This window comes from Podarcis vaucheri (genome assembly GCF_965113315.1).
Source record: "Podarcis vaucheri genome assembly, chromosome: 10".
NCBI lineage: Eukaryota > Metazoa > Chordata > Lepidosauria > Squamata > Lacertidae > Podarcis > Podarcis vaucheri.
Genome location: NC_138748.1, coordinates 74,169,630 through 74,190,922, shown reverse-complemented (window position 1 = coordinate 74,190,922; position 21,293 = coordinate 74,169,630). Strand labels below are relative to the sequence as shown.

At 48.0% G+C, this 21,293-nt stretch overlaps 2 protein-coding genes across 4 annotated transcripts in view; both read left to right on the top strand.

Moving 5' to 3' along the window:
• The window catches only part of LOC309541252 (uncharacterized protein), a 246,014-nt gene that overhangs the window by 128,593 nt on the left and 96,128 nt on the right, over positions 1-21,293 (top strand). Inside the window, exon 5 of the mRNA XM_082238889.1 lies at positions 9,894-10,038. The gene's annotated coding sequence lies outside the window, so the exon portion shown is untranslated. The remainder of the gene's footprint in view (positions 1-9,893; positions 10,039-21,293) is intronic.
• LOC309541304 (uncharacterized protein) overlaps positions 1-21,293 on the top strand; it is a 118,446-nt gene that overhangs the window by 80,896 nt on the left and 16,257 nt on the right. Inside the window, exons 1-2 of one of the 3 annotated variants that reach the window (XM_082239024.1) lie at positions 5,648-5,859; positions 6,877-7,049. The exons of 1 other annotated variant lie outside the window; for it this stretch is intronic. The gene's annotated coding sequence lies outside the window, so the exon portion shown is untranslated. Of the gene's footprint in view, positions 1-5,647; positions 5,860-6,876; positions 7,050-21,293 lie in introns of those variants that run through there. One more of the 3 variants, XM_082239023.1, reaches the window with a different exon arrangement.

Sequence of the window (21,293 nt, the reverse complement as noted above, 5' to 3'; positions counted from 1 at the left end):
GGAAGTGGACGGTACCAGTGCGACTTCCAGCCATTTGGTGTAGGAGTCCACCACTATGAAGAATGTTTTCCCCTGAAAGGGGCCAGCAAAATCCACATGCGGGCGTGACCATGGTGCTCGGGCGGACTCCCAGGACTGGACTGGGGCCCTTGGGGGATCTGGGCGGGATTCTTGGCAGGCCTGGCAGTGTTTGACCCAGGCTTCTATCTCTCCGTTGATCCCCGGGCACCACACATAACTCCTGGCCAGGGCCTTCATTCTTACTACCCCTGGGTGTGTCTCGTGTAGGGCTGTGAGGACCCTTTTGCGGAGGGGCTGGGGAACAACGACTCTGCTTCCCCATAACAGGCACCCCTTGTGGGCCGACAGTTCATGTTTGTGGGTTGTGTAGCTGGCGAATTCTGGCCCAGGGCTGCTGCTGGGCCATCCCCTCCACACCCAGTCCAGGACCCGGGAGATGACCCTATCTTTCTTGGAATGGTGTGCAACTTCTTGTGCCTGAATGGGGCGGTCGGGAAGCAGCTCCAGGCTCATAACCTCTTGTGCAGGTGCTGGGTCGGGGCCTGTTTCCGGTAGTGGTAGCCTGCTGAGGGCGTCCGCATGGTCCATTGCCTTCCCTGGGCGGTGAATCAGTGCATACTGGTAGCTGGCAAGGAAAATTGACCACCTGAGGACGCGAGGAGACAGCACTTGGGGGGTCTGCTTTTCGGGGGCAAACAAGCCAAGCAACGGCTTGTGGTCAGTCACCACGGAGAAGGGCCGCCCGTACAAGAAATCATGGAATTTTTTTACTCCCTTCACGATTGCCAGACCCTCCTTGTCCATTTGTGAGTAGTTCCGCTTGGTTGCGTTGAGTGTCTGGGAAAAGTATGCCACCGGTACCTCTCTTCCATCCAGGAGTTGGTGTCCCAGGACAGCGCCAATGCCATAGGGCGAGGCGTCGCATGCTAGCACCACCGGCAGCCTCTCGTCGAAGTGTGCCAAGACAGAGTTTGAGACAAGCAAGTCCTTGACTGCCTGGAATGCGGCCTCCTGGCGCTGGCCCCACACCCAAGGGGCCCGCTTGTCCAGGAGTCTGTGTAGGGGCTCTGCTACCGCCGCCTTGTGGGGAAGGAAGGAATGGTAAAAGTTCAATAGTCCCAAGAAGGCCTGAAGTTCAGTCTTGCTCTTGGGCGCTGGGGCATCACAAATGGCCCGTACCTTGTCCCCAGTCGGGTGGACCCCTTCTGCGTCCACCATAAATCCCAGAAAGTCCACCTGAGGCACTCCTAGTAGACATTTTTCCCGCTTCACCTTGAGACCCGCCATCTGGAAACGGTGCAGAATGGTGCGGAGGCGGTCCTCAAACTCCTCTGGTGTGGGCCCGGCAATCAACACATCATCGAAGAAGGGGGTGACACCAGGAATCCCTTTAAGGAGAGAGTCCATTAGATTCTGGAATATGCCTGGTGCCACGCTGACCCCGAATTGCAGCCGCTTTACCCTGAACGCTCCTCTGTGCGTCACAATCGTCTGTGCCTCTGCTGTGGCCTCATCTACTGGCAGCTGTTGATATGCTTGGGCCAGGTCCAGCTTGCCAAAAATTTTCGACCCAGCCAGGGTGGCAAGGACATGGCTGACCACTGGCACTGGGTATGCGTGGGCCGTGAGGGCCTTGTTTATGGTACATTTGTAGTCTGCGCAGATGCGGACCGAACCATTAGGCTTGACGGGTGTGACGATTGGGGTTTCCCAGGGGGCATTAGGCACCGGCTCCAGCACTCCTTGCTCCACGAGTCGGTCCAATTCCTCGTCTATACGGGGTTTCAAGGCGAACGGGACCCGGCAGGCCTTGAGCCTGACCGGTCGTACTGTGGGGTCAAGCTGTAGCGCAATGGGGGCGCCCGTATACTGTCCCAATTTCCTGTCGAAAACCCCTGGAAATTCCTTGTATATGGTGTCCACGTCCACTTGTAAGCTAGTGTGGTTCACCCCGGTGACAGCTAGCCCCAGTGGTCCAAACCATGCCAGCCCCAGTAAGCTAATGTAGGGGCCCTTGACCACAAGCAAGTCCAGTTGCCGCGTCCGCCCTCGGTATTGCACCCTGAAGGTCCCCACCCCCATTGTGGGGACCTTACGTTTCTGGAAGTCCCGTAGGGTGAATGGGGCCGGCCTGAGTTTGGGACCCCCAGTAGGACACAGTTTCCTTAAGGTCTTTGCCGAGATTATGGATAGAGTTGAACCCGTGTCAAGCTCCATGCGGCATGGGGCCCCCTCTATCTGTACCTCCACATAAATTTTCTCTACGTTGGGGTGGGGCAACTGGTATACCTGGCAGTCCGTGAGCTCTGTCAAGTTGCTTTGGTGCATTGGGCCCCGGGACTTGGGGCTCTTGGGTTGGTCATCTGATGCCTGGTGCCGGGTGGGCCGAGCCCGGCATACCCGGGCGATGTGTCCCGATTTTCTGCACTGCCTGCACTCTGCGTTGCGGAAACGGCAGGTCCTCCTCTTGTGACTCTCCCCGCAGCTTGCGCAGTTTCCTCCTTCTCGTCGAGGCAGCTGTGGTCTGTGCACTGCTTGAGTGCGCTGCTGTACTCGGTGCACCTCCTCCCTGTCGGATCCTGAGTTGTCGGTGAGGTCTTCGTGGTGGACCCTCGGTTGGAATGGCAGGCTCGGCCGTGCCTCTTGCGTTGACCTCTCGGCAGCTTCCGTTGCCAGGGCCTCCTCTAGAGCGACCTGGAACGTTAGGTCCTTCTTGGCGTAGAGGCGTCGTTGCAGCTTCTCATCCTTCAGGCCACCGACGAGGCGGTCACGAAGCATGTTCTCCAGCTCTGAGAAGTTGCAGAACCGGGCGGCTTGGCGGAGAGAGGTCACAAACCCAGTTATGGTTTCCCCAGGGGCTTGTCGCTTTGCGTAGAAGGCATTTCGACGAGCCACCACTGAGGGCTGCGGCGAAAAGTGCCCCTTCAGCTGTTCCATTATTGTTTTGTATGGAACAGTAGCGACGTCTTCAGGCGCAAGGAGAGCCTGGGTGATTTCAAACGTCTCCTCTCCGCAAACGCTGAAGAATATCGCCCTCTTCTTGGCGTCTTCTTCGTCGGTGACCACTTTGGCTTCTAGGAGGAAGGTGAAACGGGAGGCGTACGCTTCGCAGTCTCCAGATGCTGGGTTGAATGGCGAGAAGCTGCTGTCGGTTGCCATTCTGCTTGTGTCCCGGAGCTGAAGCCTGGATACACGGTGCGAGGCAGCGGTGCGGCAGGTGGCGGTGCTGCGGTGCTGTGTGTGGCAGTCAGCTCAGCGGGATCCCACCTTCGTCGCCAGTGAAATATACTCAGAGTCACAAAGTGATTTCATGCTCTTTATTCAGCTCATAGTGGTGAGGAGGAATGAATGAAAGTCCCCTCACAGTATCTGCTTTATATACATTATTTACACAATGGGCTGCACATGATTGGCTAATTCCAGAATTCTACTGTAAGCCAATCAGGTTGTGGATTCACTTCTATCTGGAGCAGGATTGGGTGGTTCCTGCCAGCCAATCATACTGCTGCATTGTTCTAGGACTAATCAGACTGCTGCAATTTGGATCCTATTGTTCTAGGACCAATCAGACTGCTTCAGTTTGGATCCTATTCAACTCAGTACATAACAGGGTATGACATCATGAATGATCCATGGTGATCCATATGATCCATTGGTGATCCCCACTGATACGGACGGGGGGGTGCCTCCTTCTCCCCCCCTTCTCCTTGAACGTCCGAGGCGATGACCTCGAGGGTGCCACCGCACACTCACCCTCAAACCCCTTCACCGTTGCACAAGCACCACACTTTTCCCAGACCCCCCTTTTTTGCGAGTGAAATAAGCTCGAATATATATATATATTCCCTATCTTTTCCTATGTCTATCTGCGCTCCATACTTAGAACGAGTAGACCGAGTGTTTCTCTTCTCCGCTTATTCCTATGGCCGCGCTTTAGCCAATCACAGCCATGCATTCGTCCTGCAGGAGCTAGCTCAGGGAGCTCTTGCACGCCTCATTTCATCCCTGACAAGCTGCTGATGGCCCCCCACTGCGAGAACAATGGATCCGAAACCAGGGACCTCGTAAAACTGTCAAAATCCGGTTACAATGTATCCATTCTGTTTCCGCTTGTCAAAACCTTGTTACAATGTATCTATCCTGCTTCTGCTTTCCCTCTACAGTACGGAATGGGATAGAGATCATTGAAATCTTTAGAAATTAATATAAAATCAACCGTAACTCTGATTTCCTCGCTCTCGGTGTCATTCAACTCAGTTCCCCTTGGACTCCATGATGCTGTCCCTACTTCCATAATCCCCAAAGCGGCAGGTCACGTACGCAGGAACTTCCTAATCCTGTCAGATCGTTTCGCCAAACCTCTCCTCTAGGCAATATAAGGTGGCAGACGATGCATATCTCTGACCCATTGTCTTGCCACCACCGGTACTCAATAAATGTTTATCTATGTATATTTCTTGCTCTGCATATTCCCCCTCCCTTATCCGAAATGTTAATGAATGTAATCCCACCCCTTCCTTAATCTATTCATGACGTGTGAAATATATTCATGATGTAATTCACGAAACATGACCTTCCCATAATGTATTCATGACGTTTCCTGCACTGTATTCTGGGTTATGGAGGGAACCTTTAAAAGTCTATGTCACCCCATACTCGGGGTTCAATGCCATTTTGAACCTGTTGCGCAATAAACTCGGATCTTCGTAGTTTGCTCCTGCGTCCGGCTGAGCTCCTTTCATCCGCAAGGACCCGCGGACCCTGTCCGACGAGCTGGGTGGCAGTGTAGTCACGCACCCAGATTTTACCGTAACACCATGCAAGCAGACTGATCCAAAGAGCAGATCTCTATGCCTGAATGAAACGGGTCTGCGGTGATGGATTCTGGAGTCAAGAAATCCACCCTTTCCAATGATCTCTCCGGCTGTCCAGGAAAAGGCAGCGAGCAGGAACCCTCAGGCATCCCGGTTGACAGACAGACTTGTCATGTTGCCAAAACACGAACTCGGAGTCTGATCTGATTTCCATGCAGAACTCATTTTGTGGAGCAACCGGGGATGTTTTTGGGGTGCTTTCTCTGTGACGGGGGTCGATTATTTGAGGATGTACAAATTGCAACGCGCTTTAGTTCTGGGCTGCTTCACTCCTCGCATGGGGCGGGGGGGGGGGGCTCTGCTCGCAAACAGATCAACAGCTGCCTTGCTTTCTTCCGGGCCGCATTGTGTTGCCTCTGAGGGAGACACAAGGGAGGAATTGTGTTGGTTCCGTATCAGGGTGTGTGTGCAAAAGCCCAACCCCTATTTTTTTCCGTAACACAGGAGTCACAGAGCCCAACCCGCTGCTCAATGTGCACAAATACCAAAAACATGGAATGGATCTAAGATCATGGCGTGGGGGGGGGAGGGAAGGATTTTGCAATGCAAACATTGTAGGGGGGGGCACTTTGCAGCTGGATTGCCAGGATCAGCCCCTCCCACGCTCTCCTGAGCCCCAGAAGTAAGTGAGGAGGGGGAAAACCTTTTTCTCTCCCCCGCAAACAATTCTTTCTCTGCCTTCCCGGCACAACCTGCTTTCACGCCGCCCCCACAATCCTCAATCCCCCCCCCCTATGTCGCACCTCTTCCTCCTCCCCGCAATCCGGCTTCTGTTTCCGGAATGAGCGGAGAGAGCCCCCCTCCCGAACTGCCTGCTTCTCCCGGACGTGGAGTTTCTGCGCCGGGTTGCTGCTCTGCGCCGTAACTGGGGGGGGGGCGCTTCGGAAAAGGGAGGAGGGGCGGAAGGACCCCCCCCCTGGATGTTGCGGGAAAGAAAAGGAGAATCGGGAGCGAGGACAAAGAGGTAAAGGGGTCGCGGGGGAGGGGAAAGGGGAGACGGGAAAGAAGGATTCAGAGACCCCCGCCAGCTCCCCAAAGCGCCTTCCGTGGGGCCTGGATCCCTGCGCGCGTGCTGCGAAGGGGGCTTTCCTTGGCCACTTGGGTGCCTTGGCAGGGGCGGACATGCAGCGCCCACCCAGGGGATCCCAGCGAAGCGCCCTCGCCCCGTTTCCCCCGCTTAGGCATCCCTGGGGCGCTGTGGGTTCCGCGCGGAGAGAGGTGGGCCATGAAAGGGTTAATGGGAGTGAGGGACGCCTGGATAGAGACCCCCGTCCCTCCCCTGCTCGTCTTGGGGGGCCCTTCTGGACGGAGAAAAGGGGGTCGCAGGGCGAGGGGTGAGCCGCGCCAAGGGGTGGGGGGCCTCTGGGTGCAGGGGAGTCTCTGGGACAGAGGGAGGGAATCGAGGAACTGGGGAGGGGGAGCATCCCTGGGGCAGGGAAGGGCAGCATTGGGGGAGAGAGAGATAGGAAACCAGTCTTTGGGGAGACTTCTCCATGGTGGCGCCCGCTGGGGATCTCCGGAGGGGCTGCCTTGGCTTCTCCCTCCCACCCAAGAATCGGCCATCCCTTCAAGGTGACCAGAGGGATCCCTGGAAACTGGGGGGTCCAATCCTCCCACCCCTTCCAGAAAGCTCCATCCTCTTCCCACCCATGAGCCCCTATAAGCCCCTGCCCTGTCCAGACGCAGTGATTCTGCCCAGTCCAGCCACTGGTCACCTGGAGAGGAGAGGAAATCCTGAGAGGAAGGGGGGAGGGGAGAGGCCTTCTCAGAAGCGGCTCTTGGTTTCCACAATCCCACCCAGGAAGCAGCCAGAAACCTTTTCCTCTCTCTCAGGCTTCCATCTTTATTATCTTTTCCACTATGTATGAGGATAATGTACACCTGTCATCAGAAACAGGGGTGCAGAGTCCATGGAATGGCTCTCAGGATTGATACAGAAGTTGCCCGCCAAAAGCATTTCTGTTCCCCCTATTCTTTGAAGGCAATGTCAGAGTGACTGACAAGCTGAGATACAATCCTTCATCATCCGATGACAGTGACTGTATGAATCTTCCCAGTCAAAGGACCCATTTTTATGATAGACAGTGCCTGTGGCTGGAGGCTCTACACACAGGGTGTGCCTGTGGAGGCCAGAGACTGCCAGTATTAGCACAGGTGATGTGTGTGACCTCCCCAAATTTACAGAATGTATATGAATGAGATTTCCTGGGTGGGATTATAGTTTATGGCAACCCTGTGATTTTCTCCACCCATAACATTTTATGAGCTGATATAGCAGTACGAGCTCCAAAATAACTAAAAAAAACCCCCACAAGATCATCATCATCATCATCGTATTTATACCCCCAGGCCTTAGTTTGCCTCCCCATGATCTAGAGAAAACACCAGCTTTGAATCATACAGAGTAAAACTACCAGAACCTTCTTGAACCAATAGGTTAGGAATTATCGCTATACATTACATCTGTACTTTTCTATGCCTGAAAAAAGCAACCATGACACTGGGAATGTTCATGGATGCAGGAGAGGATATATTGTATGATTATATCCTTTCCAACTTGTGTTAACAAGTTGTACAATTTAGCAGAGTAACATTCCCCCTTTTAAACGTACAACGGATGCATTTGCTCAGGCTCGCTAAAGCCTCTAAAATAAGTTTCCTTGGTAATTTCCCCTTGAGTCCCTCATAAAAAGATAAGACACGACACAGTCTTCTATAAAAGTATAATAAGAGTTTACTCACACATTCTGTTCATAAATGGATCCCAGAAGTCAGACTTAAGTTACAAAAATTACATACACCTGGAAACTATCCCATAAGGAGACAGCCCAAGAAAGCATCTTAGGCTAAGCAGATGTTGCTTCTTTGACGAATGTAGTCAGAGAGAGAGTGGCTGACCAGTCCTGCTGTTTTGTTACCTGGGCAGGTGAGGTCGCACCCACTTCTAGTCACATGCAGAAGAAGTCTGTCCCAGCCTAGGAGAAACTGGAAGTTCTGACTGGCTGGTCCAGACATCCCCTTTTATTTCCACTCTAGGGATGTTGTACCTGACTGCTCTTGTGTTTCACATTCCACAGACACTTTAAAAGTCAGTACCAACCATTTGAATTGTGCTCTGAAATGCGCTGGGAGCCAGGGAATATACTTTAGAAATAGTGTTATGTGGTCTCAGTGGCTGCTCCCAGTAACTAGTCTAGCTCCCCCATTCTGGATTAGTTGCAGTTTCAGAGTCACCTTCAAAGGTAGCCCCATGTAGAGCAGCTGGCAGTACTCCAAGCAGAAGATAACCAGAGCATGCACCACTCTGGCCAGACAGTCTGCAGGCTAGTTGGGTCTCATCCTGTGTACCAGATGGAGCTGCCAGACAGCTGCCCTGGACACAGAATTGACCTGCGCCTCCATGGACAGCTGGGAGTCCAAAATGATCCCCAGGCTGCACACCTGGTACTTCAGGGGCACAGTTACCCCATCAGGACCAGGAAGGCCCCCACCCTCCCCCAGGGACAGTATTTCTGTCTTGTCAGGATTCAACCTCAATGTGTTACCCGCCATCCATCCTCCAACCATCTCCAGACAGCCACACAGGGCATTCACCATCTTCACTAGTTCCAATTTAAAAGAGAGGAAGAGCTGAGCATCATCCACATACTGGTGAACACCCAACCCAAATCCCCTGATGATCTCTCCCAGTGGCTTCATATAGATAGTAAAAAGCATGGGGGGGGTGAGAATGGAGCCCTGGGGCACCCCACAAGTAAGCATCCAGGAGTCTGAACACCAATCTCTGGGCATGGCCCAGGAGGAAGGAGGGGAACCACTGCATAACAGGGCCCCCAGCTCCCCTAGAGGGTCCAGAAGGACACCATGGCCAAAGGTCTCCAAAGCCGCTGAGAGATCCAGCAGAACCAGGAAACAGCTTTCCTCTCAATATCTATCCCATTGGAGATAATCAGCCAGGGCAATTTCAGTCCCATGATGAGGCCTGAATCCCCATTGGAAGGATCATGGTGGCAGAAGCTTTCCTGGTCCTGCACCCCCAAAAGCTCCAGACACAAGACTTTCATTAGCTTTGAAGGGGCCACATGATACATTGTGGTCTTTTCTTCGAAAAACAAATATTTTGAATACTTTTACAGTGCCGTATGATGTAAATATGGGATGCGGGTGGCGCTGTGGCTTAAACCACAGAGCCTAGGACTTGCCAATCAGAAGGTCGGTGGTTCGAATCCTCGTGATGCGGTGAGCTCCCGCTGTTCGGTCCCTGCTCCTGCCCACCTAGCAGTTCGAAAGAATGTCAAAGTGCAAGTAGATAAATAGGTACCACTCCGGAGGGAAGGTAAGGGGCGTTTCCATGCACTGCTCTGGTTTGCCAGAAGCGGCTCAGTCATGCTGGCAACATGACCTGGAAGCTGTATGCCTGTTCCCTCGGCCAATAAAGCGAGATGAGCGCCGCAACCCCAGAGTCGGTCACGAGTGGACCTAATGGTCAGGGGTCTCTTTACCTATACCTTTATAATGTAATTATTTTCTGTTTCCCTTTTCCACATTGGAGAGACTTTGATACACAGCTCTGAGCCCATCTCCCCACTTGAAACTGCTGTGTTTGTAGCACTGCCAGCCTGGGCAGGGTGTTTGGGGGTCCTGGGCTGCCTAGACAACAAGACCCCCTTCTCAGCCCAGCTGATATGGTCCCAAGGAAAGCAGAGCAGTATGTTTGGCACCAGCTTGGCTGCAGGAGTTGAATGAAGAAGGTGTGCAGGACACCATCCAACCGTCTTAGAGACTCCACTCTGGATTTGTGTGGGTTCCCTCCATAGCCTTTTCTTCTTCTGAACATAACTCATGAGGCAGTGAAGGTTTAGGACCAAAGTTTTCCTTCTCGATGGGCTTCCTTCCCCGATTGACGATCCCATTGGCCCTTCACTTTCCTCTGCAGAATGGGCAGAATCTGCCTTCTGGTCTGTGGGATTCACTGTTCTCCTCCTCTCCATCCACCAGGGTCTGCCTTCACTTGCAGCAGAAATCCCCAACCCACCAAGGATTTGAGACCCATCAACTATCCGCACCTGGTTTTGCCGGCCGGTTGAAGCGATTCCTGGGATTGTGGCCCCTGTTGCATGCTGACAGCTTCTGGAAGCCACAGGTGAGAGCTGACTGCAGGGTGGGGACCAATGCTGGATAAATTACCCCATAAGGTGCATGACATTTCCCCCACCAAAGGTACCCAGATATTTGAGACAGATAAGGAATAAATTCATGTCTCTGGAAATATCACAACATCAGGCCATCAATAAATCAACACTACATATTCAAGGATGAAGGGATAAGTACAGTTATCCCTTTGCCTTGAATATCCAGCTTTGTCAGTGCCAGATTAGGGTAGTCTTGTGTCAGAAGAGGGGCTTGAGATCAGGCAGCACATCATCATTATAAAGAACCATTGGGATTCCCATTTGCCATCTTCTTTCCTTCTGCTTCTCCTGCTCTCTCCATGCAATGCGAGGCATGTAGAGGGAGGTCCATCTCCAAGAACAGGAGCTTCCCAGAGCACCCATTCAGCTGACCCCAAGCACCAAGCCTTGTCATTAATTCTCTGACTGACCCAGACCACAGTCCCTGGAAAAGATGTAGACCAGGGTCTCACATAATAGTCCACATGGACCTCCTGTGGCCAATGGGACTGTGCAGGTGATTCATAAACATCTAGAGGTGAATGGAGGATTATGATGCAGAGGATGGGTAATGTCCAAAGGAACGATGGACCGGAGAAAGAGAGGGCCTGTTCATGGACAGAGAGCAGCTGCCTTTTCTGTGAGGAAACAATTGATTTGAAAAGGCTGTATTCCAAGATCATGCTGCTTTATTAACGATGATTGAGGATTATGAAAGGTGGTGATGCATTACTATCATTTGATGACATTGCTTTTTCATTTCCAAAAAATTGGGAACATGGGTAGGACATGGGAGAATGTAGGAGATGTTGAAATAAGAGAAGGGGCTAATGGCGCTTGATGTGTTCTCTTTCCCTTTGTTCTCTTTCTTGTAACCCAGACAGGATTTCCTTTCCTCCCACTCTGAAGAAGGTGATGGAGAAGACATTCAGAATTCCAAGGAATGGGGCACCTTTCGTTTCATTAGGAATAGAAATTAAAATGTGTGAAATGTGGGATATGCTTCATTGAATGAGCACACATAGCTCACATCAATGACTCTAAGAGGGGAGAAAACATTTAAAGGTATGGAGAGTGGGAAAAGTTTCACTGATAGTAGAAAACTTAGAACACATCAGCGGACTCACAAGGGCAAGAAAGGATTCCAATGCAGGGAGTGTGAGAAGAACTTCAGTCTAAGAGGACTCCTCAATATACACCAGCGGACTCACACAGGGGAAAAACCATTTAAATGCATGGAGTGCGGAAAAAGCTTCCGTCAGAGTGGACACTTAAGTGCACATCTACGGACTCACACAGGAGAGAAACCATATAAATGTATGGAGTGTGGAAAGAGCTTCAGTCAGAGTGGACACCTCAATATACATCAATGGGCTCACACAGGGGAGAAACCATATAAATGTGTGGCGTGTGGGAAGTGCTTCAGTTTCAATGCAATGCTTAGAAGACATCAACGGACTCACACAGGGGGGAAAACCATTTAAATGCATTGAGTACGGAAAAAGCTTCAATCAAAGTGGAAATCTTAGAAAACATCAGCAGACACACAGGGAAGAAACCATTTAAATGTATGGCATGTGGAAGGAGCTTCAGTCAGAGTGGATCCCTTGATATACATCAACAAACTCACACAAAAGACAAACCACATAAACGTCAGGAAAGTATATTGAGGCTCTGTCCTTGTGGAAGTCCTACATCAACAGACTCGTGGCCAGGAAGAACTTTAACATTTGACACCCTACATACCATCAATAACTTTAAATGGAAGGATTGCAGAAAGTGCTTTAGCTATAATGTGATGTTTAAGAAATATCAGACATTCAAGTGGGAGAACCCATTTAGATGTATGGAGTGTGGGACATGTTCCTCTCAGAGTCCACTCTTCTTCACGGCAATGAACTCAGACGAAATCTGTCTTCCTGCTTCAGGGCCAGCTGAGTCTGTTTCTCTTGTCATTTTCTTGTAGCTAGGTAATTCCTCTCTAATCTGCTCTGTGTCTGTGTCTCTCCCTCCTCCTGGATGACCTCCTCTCTCCCTCCTCCTGGATGACTTTCCCCCCTCCAGCTCCTCTTCTGAGGAAAGCTGATTGGCCTGAGAATGGATTCCACCCTTAAGGTGGGGGACCTCAACGGAGTCCCTTCATTAGAAATGGACGGGACAGAAAGGGACAGAATATCTAGAAAAGAGAGACTACCACATACATTTTTTCAAATGGTGGACAGCTTAAACCTAAGGGATGCACGGAGAGACAAAAATCCACTGGAGAAACAGTTCACACTCTTTTCAGAAGCCTAACAATCGTCAGGGAGAATTTATGCAATCTAGATCTCAAATAGTTTAATAATAATTTTTTTAAAAAAACAGAGATTAAAAAACAGGACAATAACAGATCATAATCCAGTGATATTAGAATTAGAAAATAAACAAAAGGGTAATAAAAGATGGCGATTAAATGAGAATTTATTAAACGATGAAAATCTGGTGATTAAAGCACAAGAATTGTTGAAATAATTCTTTGAAATCAATAAATCACAAGACACTGATATAAGAATAATTTGGGATGCCAGTAAAGCATTTCTTAGAGGCTTCTATATACAGCAAAATGCAGGGGAAAAGAGAGTTTATGAGAGGAACTTAGAGCAGTTAAGAGAAGAAATAGCGAGCAATGACAAAATACTAGCGAAGGAACCAAAAAATAAAAAGGTAGCACCAAAAATCAAGTTATTACAAACACAATTCTCATAGTTGTTAAGCATTGAAATCCAAAATAACATAAGATGGATGAAACAGATATCCTTTGAATTTGCAAATAGGCCCAGCAAAATACTGGCATGGCAACTGAAGAAGAGACAGAAAGAGAGATTAATAGATAAAATCAAAGACGGCGAGAAAACGAGAAGAAATAAACAAGTGTTTTATCAACCACTTCAAAAATTTATGTAATATAGGCAAGGAAACAGAAGAAGATATAAAAAATTATCTGCAGGGGAAAGACTTACCCAGAGTGGGAATAGAAAAAAATGCATATCTAAATGCCCCAGTTTCTATGATGGAAGTATAGGAGGCTATTTCCAAAGCGAAGTTGGGGAAGTCGCTGGGCCCGGATGCCTTTTCCGCCTTGCATTAAAAAAATAATGGAGGAAGTAGTGGCTACTCCGCTGAAAGTACTCATAAATAAAATAATGGCAGAAGGAAGAATCCTGGAGTCATGGCAATTAGCACATATAACAGTAAACCCTAAACAAGACAAGAACAAAGAGAATATAAATAATGATAGACCAATATCTTTACTTAATATTGACTACAAGATATATGCGGACATGTTGGTCCAGAGATTAAAAACAGTGTTGAACGAAGTCATTAGCCAAGATCAGACAGGATTCTTACCGGGAAGGAAGATGAGCAATAATGTGAGACTTGTGATTGATGCTATTGAATATCTTGACTGGAACCCAGGGAAGAAGGCTGCATCTGTTTTTGTGGGTGCTGAGAAAGCCTTCGATAAGGTATCCTGGAGGTTTGTGGAGAAGATAATTGAAAAGATGGAAGTGGGAACAAGGATATCAACTGGATTAAGAGCAATTTATCAAGACCAAAAGGTAAATTTAATAATGAATGGGGAGATGACTGAATACTTTAAAATAGAAAGGGGGACAAGACAAGGGTGTCCCCTATCTCCCTTGTTATTTGTTTTAATATTGGAGGTACTAAATCAAGTTATCAGGTCAGAGGAGGAGATTAGAGGTATAACACTAGGAAGAGTCGAATATAGAATAAGAGCATTTGCCGATGATATGATTGTAATGGTAGAAGAACCAACAGGAAGTGTAAGCAAGTTGCTGAGAAAGATGGAGGAATTTGGCAAGGTGGCAGGATTTAGGATAAAGAAAGAAAAAACTAAGGTGGTGGTTAAGAATATGGACGGACAGAGCGAAAAGAATTCGGAGCAATGAAAAATACCAATTTGTTTGAAGATAATTATAATAAGACCTGGAAAGAAATTAAAAATCAATTAGAGATTTGGTAAAGGTTAAAGTTATCAATAAGGAGGTCAATTTCAGTGATTAAAATGAATATCCTGCCAAAGTTAATGTTTCTTTTTCAAATGCTAACAATAATAGGCAAAATTGATTGCTTTGAGAAATGGAGAAAATGATTTAAGATTTCGTTTACCAGAGGCTTTTTGTTAGGCCTAATATCTAATGACATCCCCAGAGAGAAGAAAAATGTATTCCTTTACGCAACTGCAGCGGCCAGAATACTGATTGCAAAGAATTGGAAGGGGGAGAAAACTCATCATTATTAGAATGGCAAAACAAACTGCGAGTTTGTAGAAATGGCAAAATTGACGGCACTTATTAGAGGCCACTCAAATCAGAGAATAATCAAGGAGTGTGATGGTGTGAAGGAATACATGAATACATGAGAGTTTGCAGGGCATCAGTTGAAGAAGGAGCAAAAAGGGTTTTCTTGTGTGTGTGTGTGTGTGTGTTTCTTTGTGGCTGATTAGCTGTTTTCCCTGTGTAAAGGTCAGAGGGGGCAGGGTTTCTGTTGAGGCAGGGGATTAGCTGTGGGAGGAGCTTATCAGAGTTTGCAGGGCATCAGTTGAAGAAGGAGCAAAAAGGGTTTTCTTGTGTGTGTGTTTCTTTGTGGCTGATTAGCTGTTTTCCCTGTGTAAAGGTCAGAGGGGGCAGGGTTTCTGTTGAGGCAGGGGATTAGCTGTGGGAGGAGCTTATCAGAGTTTGCAGGGCATCAGTTGAAGAAGGAGCAAAACGGGTTTTCTTGTGTGTGTGTTTCTTTGTGGCTGATTAGCTGTTTTCCCTGTGTAAAGGTCAGAGGGGGCAGGGTTTCTGTTGAGGCAGGGGATTAGCTGTGGGAGGAGCTTATCAGAGTTTGCAGGGCATCAGTTGAAGAAGGAGCAAAAAGGGTTTTCTTGTGTGTGTGTGTGTTTCTTTGTGGCTGATTAGCTGTTTTCCCTGTGTAAAGGTCAGAGGGGGCAGGGTTTCTGTTGAGGCAGGGGATTAGCTGTGGGAGGAGCTTATCAGAGTTTGCAGGGCATCAGTTGAAGAAGGAGCAAAAAGGGTTTTCTTGTGTGTGTGTGTGTGTGTGTGTTCTTTGTGGCTGATTAGCTGTTTTCCCTGTGTAAAGGTCAGAGGGGGCAGGGTTTCTGTTGAGGCAGGGGATTAGCTGTGGGAGGAGCTTATCAGAGTTTGCAGGGCATCAGTTGAAGAAGGAGCAAAAAGGGTTTTCTTGTGTGTGTGTGTGTTTCTTTGTGGCTGATTAGCTGTTTTCCCTGTGTAAAGGTCAGAGGGGGCAGGGTTTCTGTTGAGGCAGGGGATTAGCTGTGGGAGGAGCTTATCAGAGTTTGCAGGGCAGCGGCGCGCGCCTAGTGGCGTGCGCAGTTAGATCCATCTTTTAGATTTAGGGGAGCTAGTCTCAAACATTTGTTGGGGGAGATCTAGGTGTTTTTTTGTGTGGGGGAAGTTATTTGTCCTGTCTTCAAGCTTTTTATGATGGAGGACCGCTGTAGCCAACCCCAACGACACGATCTCAAGATGGAAGGGGAGGGAACAGCTGCAGTCGCCTGCGATTCCTGCGCAATGTTTGCCATCTTGCCAAAGGTTGCAGGCAGCTTTACCTGCAGCAATTGCATGTTGATTGCCCTCTTAAAAGACAAAGTCCAGCAACTGGAGGAACGTGTAGCTACGCTCCAAAGAATTAGAGAGCTGGAGCTCTTCTTGGAAGCAACAGAGCACACCGTCTCCACCAAGGAGAAGACAGGGGACTCCCCTGAGAAGGAGTCTAGTTCACCAACACAGGAGCCAGATATATGGAGAAACGTGACTCAAAGAAGTAGGAGGCCCAGGGTTCACTCTGATTGCTTAGAAATACACAATCGCTTTGAGGTCCTCTCCCCTAGCATGGAAGACGAAGAGCAGACTCCATTTGAGGATCTCTCCCTCATTACAGTCGATCAGGTATATGAAGACGAGCAGCAAAGTCAGTCCTCAGGGAATGTGCAGGCGACCTTGGAACGGACAGCTCACGGAAGAACCCCGACCAAACCCAAGAGGAGGCGTGTAGTGGTGATAGGGGATTCCCTACTGAGGGGAACAGAAGCAGTGATCTGTGGGCCTGACAAGATGTCTTGGGAAGTGTGCTGTCTCCCCGGGGCTAAGATCCAAGATGTAACTGAACGACTGCAAGGAATCATAAAACCCACTGACAAATACCCCTTCCTCTTGGTTCATGTGGGAACCAATGACACTGCAAGCAATAGCCTCCAGAAGATCAAAAGAGACTACGAGGCTCTCGGCAGGAAATTGAAGCAACTAAATGCACAAATTGTCATCTCATCTGTCCTCCCAGTTGAACGACGTGGCCCAGGGAGAGAGGGGAAAATAGTGGAAGTGAACAGCTGGCTTCGCAAATGGTGTAAACAGGAACGGTTTGGATTCTTAGATCACGGACTGCAGTTTCTTGAAGATGGACTTCTGGCAAGTGATGGGCTGCACCTCACAACGGTTGGGAGAAATGTTTTTGCCAAAAATCTCAGAAACCTCATCAGGAGGGCTTTAAACTGACTAATGTGGGGGAGGGAGACAGTGCTCCTGAAGGTAGGAGTCTATCAATTAATGAAGATGATCATCCAAATGTCATAGACCAAATGGAGCAAACAGCACGCGGACCTAGTGGTGGGAGGAAAAAATCCTTAAATAAGAGACACGGGGGAATGATTAATGGACTTCAATGTCTGTACACTAATGCGCAAAGCATGGGAAATAAACAAGATGAGCTTGAGCTCTTGGTACAGCAAACTAAATATGACATAATAGGCATCACTGAAACCTGGTGGGATAAGTCCCACGATTGGAATGTAATAATGGGGGGATACAATCTATTTCAGAGAAACAGACCAGACAAGAAAGGAGGAGGAGTGGCGTTATATGTCAGGGATGTGTATACCTGTGAAGAGATCCAAGATTTAGATCCTCAAAGCCAAAGTGAGAGCATTTGGGTCAAAATTAAGGGAGAGAAGAATAACAGAGACCTCATTGTGGGAGTTTACTATAGATCCCCAAGCCAAACGGAGGACATAGATGATGCCTTCCTGGAACAGATGGCCAAGCATGCAAAAGGAAGGGAGATAGTAGTAATGGGGGACTTCAATTACCCAGATATTTGTTGGACGTCAAACTCAGCCAAGAGCATAAGGTCAAACAGATTCCTCACTGGCCTTGCAGACAACTTCATTGTCCAGAAAGTGGGAGAAGCAACAAGAGGAACAGCCATTTTAGATCTGGTCCTAACCAATGTTGATGACCTGGTTAGTGGGGTAGAAGTGGAAGGATCATTAGGCGCGAGTGATCATGCTCTTCTGAAGTTTACTATACAGCGGAAAGGAGCAGCCAAGCATACTAGGACTCAATTTCTTGACTTTAAGAAAGCCGACTTCATAAAACTTAGGGAAGTGCTGGGTGAGATCCCATGGACAACAATACTAAAAGGAAAGGGAGTTCATGATGGCTGGGAGTTTGTTAAGAGGGAGATACTAAAAGCACAACGTCAGGCAATACCAATGAGACGGAAACATGGAAGGTGCCTAAAGAAGCCAGGGTGGCTATCTAAAGAACTTTTAACTGAATTAAGATTTAAAAAGGATGTGTACAAAAAATGGAAAAGGGGGGAAACCACCAAAGAGGAATTCAAACAAATAGCCAGCACGTGTAGACACAAAGTCAGAAAAGCTAAAGCACAGAATGAACTCAGGCTTGCTAGAGAGGTTAAAAGCAACAAAAAAGGCTTTTATGGGTATGTTCGTAGCAAAAGGAAGAACAAAGAAACAATGGGGTCACTCAGAGGAGAAGATGGTGAAATGCAAACAGGGGACACAGAAAGGGCTGAACTACTCAATGCCTTCTTTGCCTCAGTCTTCTCCGATAAAGAAAACAATGCCCGACCTGAAGAATTTGGAGCAAATGATTCAGCAAAGGAAACACAGCCCAGAATAACTAAGGAGATAGTACAAGAATATTTGGCTAGTTTAGATGTATTCAAGTCTCCAGGGCCAGATGAACTCCATCCAAGAGTATTAAAAGAACTGGCAGATGTGATCTCAGAACCACTGGCAGTCATCTTTGAGAATTCCTGGAGAACAGGCGAAGTCCCGGCAGACTGGAGGAGGGCAAATGTTGTCCCTATTTTCAAAAAGGGGAAAAGAGAGGACCCAAATAATTACCGCCCAGTCAGTCTGACATCAATAGCAGGGAAGATTCTGGAGCAGATCATTAAGCAAACAGTCTGTGAGCACCTAGAAAGGAATGCTGTGATCACCAATAGTCAGCATGAATTTCTGAAAAATAAGTCATGTCAGACTAACCTGATCTCGTTTTTTGACAGAATTACAAGCCTGGTAGATGAAGGGAACGCAGTGGATGTAGCCTACCTTGATTTCAGCAAGGCATTTGACAAGGTGCCCCATGATATTCTTGTAAAGAAGCTGGTAAAATGCGGTCTTGACTATGCTACCACTCAGTGGATTTGTAACTGGCTGACTGACCGAACCCAAAGGGTGCTCATCAATGGTTCCTCTTCATCCTGGAGAAGAGTGACTAGTGGGGTGCCACAGGGTTCTGTCTTGGGCCCGGTCTTATTCAACATCTTTATCAACGACTTGGATGATGGACTCAAGGGCATCCTGATAAAATTTGCAGATGACACCAAACTGGGAGGGGTGGCTAACACCCCAGAGGACAGGATCACACTTCAAAACGACCTTGACAGATTAGAGAACTGGGCAAAAACAAACAAGATGAATTTTAACAGGGAGAAATGTAAAGTATTGCACTTGGGCAAAAAAAATGAGAGGCACAAATACAAGATGGGTGACACCTGGCTTGAGAGCAGTACATGTGAAAAGGATCTAGGAGTCTTGGTTGACCACAAACTTGACATGAGCCAACAGTGTGACGCGGCAGCTAAAAAAGCCAATGCAATTCTGGGCTGCATCAATAGGAGTATAGCATCTAGATCAAGGGAAGTAATAGTGCCACTGTATTCTGCTCTGGTCAGACCACACCTGGAGTACTGTGTCCAGTTCTGGGCACCACAATTCAAGAAGGACACTGACAAACTGGAACGTGTCCAGAGGAGGGCAACCAAAATGGTCAAGGGCCTGGAAACGATGCCTTATGAGGAACGGCTAAGGGAGCTGGGCATGTTTAGCCTGGAGAAGAGGAGGTTAAGGGGTGATATGATAGCCATGTTCAAATATATAAAAGGATGTCACATAGAGGAGGGAGAAAGGTTGTTTTCTGCTGCTCCGGAGAAGCGGACACGGAGCAATGGATCCAAATTACAAGAAAGAAGATTCCACCTAAACATTAGGAAGAACTTCCTGACAGTAAGAGCTGTTCGACAGTGGAATTTGCTGCCAAGGAGTGTGGTGGAGTCTCCTACTTTGGAGGTCTTTAAGCAGAGGCTTGACAACCATATGTCAGGAGTGCTCTGATGGTGTTTCCTGCTTGGCAGGGGGTTGGACTCGATGGCCCTTGTGGTCTCTTCCAACTCTATGATTCTATGATTCTATGAAAAAATATTGTTCCGGAATTGAAATAGGAATAGATAATGGGTAAAACATGCAGGGGTAAGCAAGAAAAGAGCAATAGAATTAATTAAATAATTATTAAACTATAACAACACAACAAGATGGAAGAAGTAAAACACTGAGATCACACATGGGTGAAGGGGAGTGGGGGGCCTGTGGGAATCTATAATATTATTTATAATATAATTTTTTAAACTTTCATTTACATATAGCAAAAGGAAGCCTAGAGTGATTATGTATATTTTAATTTAGGTAATCTATGTAATAGGCTTAGGGACGCGGGTGGTGCTGTGGGTTAAACCACAGAGCGTAGGACTTGCCAATCAGAAGGTCAGCGGTTCGAATCCCCGCGACAGGGTGAGCTCCCGTTTCTCGGTCCCTGCTCCTGCCAACCTAGCAGTTTGAAAGCACATCAAAGTGCAAGTAGATAAATAGGTACCACTCCAGCGGGAAGGTAAACAGCGTTTCCATGCGCTGCTCTGGTTCACCAGAAGCGGCTTAGTCATGCTGGCCACATGTATCCTTTCGACTTGACAGCTCGGGGAAGATACCTAGCTTTATAAATGTGTAGAAAATCCATACTTTAACTGACTCTCCTCATTCCAATGCCATTTTGATCTTTAAAGAAAGGGGAATTTGGGCTCCACCTCCCTCTGTGAACCAAGAAGTAGAAAATCAGATCGGCAGTGTCAAGCGCTCGTCCTACACTCGAGTAGGATCCTGGTAGAGACACATGTCCGACTGGCATGTTCTTGTTGTGATTGCAGAGTCCTTTGCACAACGGAATGATGAACAGTACGTGCCACATGCTTAAAGTTGCTTTATTTTCAGTTCAAAGTTGAGAAATTACAAACATGCATCTTGCCTCTGCTGGAGCAGAGAAGCAACCGTCCTCCTCCTCGGAATGAAGAACACCGAGAGAACAGTGAAAAACAGGAAACCAGTGTACGTCACATCCAGCTTCCCATTCCCGTGGGAAAACCCAACAGTGCTCTGACTGTGGAATGTAAACATTGTCTTGTGACAAGCACTTCGCTGCACAGTGAAGAGAGCAGAAACCAACATCCTCCCCCTTTCTGTGAACATCACTGGGCAGCGTGTTCGTACAATATCAGTACAAACCCAACTTCTGTACATAGGTACAGTGTTGATCCCTTGATACAACCTTGGACAATACATCAGCAGGAATTTCGTTACCTGGCATATAGGACACTGTTACGAGTCCCTTCTGAATATGTTCCCTAGCATGTTGCAACTTCAACTGCAAGTGCTTTGTGCTTTGCTTACAACCTTCCGAATTCAGCAAAGCCAAACATGCTTTGTTGTCCTGATAAACCTGGATTGGACATTTGACAGGAATTTTCATGTCTTTGCACAATTGTAACAACCATTCACAATCCTTAAGTGAATAAGACAGTGCATTTAGTTCAGCTTCACAAGTACTTAAGCTAATTGTTGTTTGCTTCTTGCATGACCAATCAAATAGACCCTGATTGTACATGTAGCAAACTCCAGACGTACTTTTCCTGTCTGTAGTGTCACTTCCATAACTTGCATCTGCAAAAATCTCAAGACCACCAGACTTCTGATTGTTAAATCTCAGTCTGTAATGCATAGTGC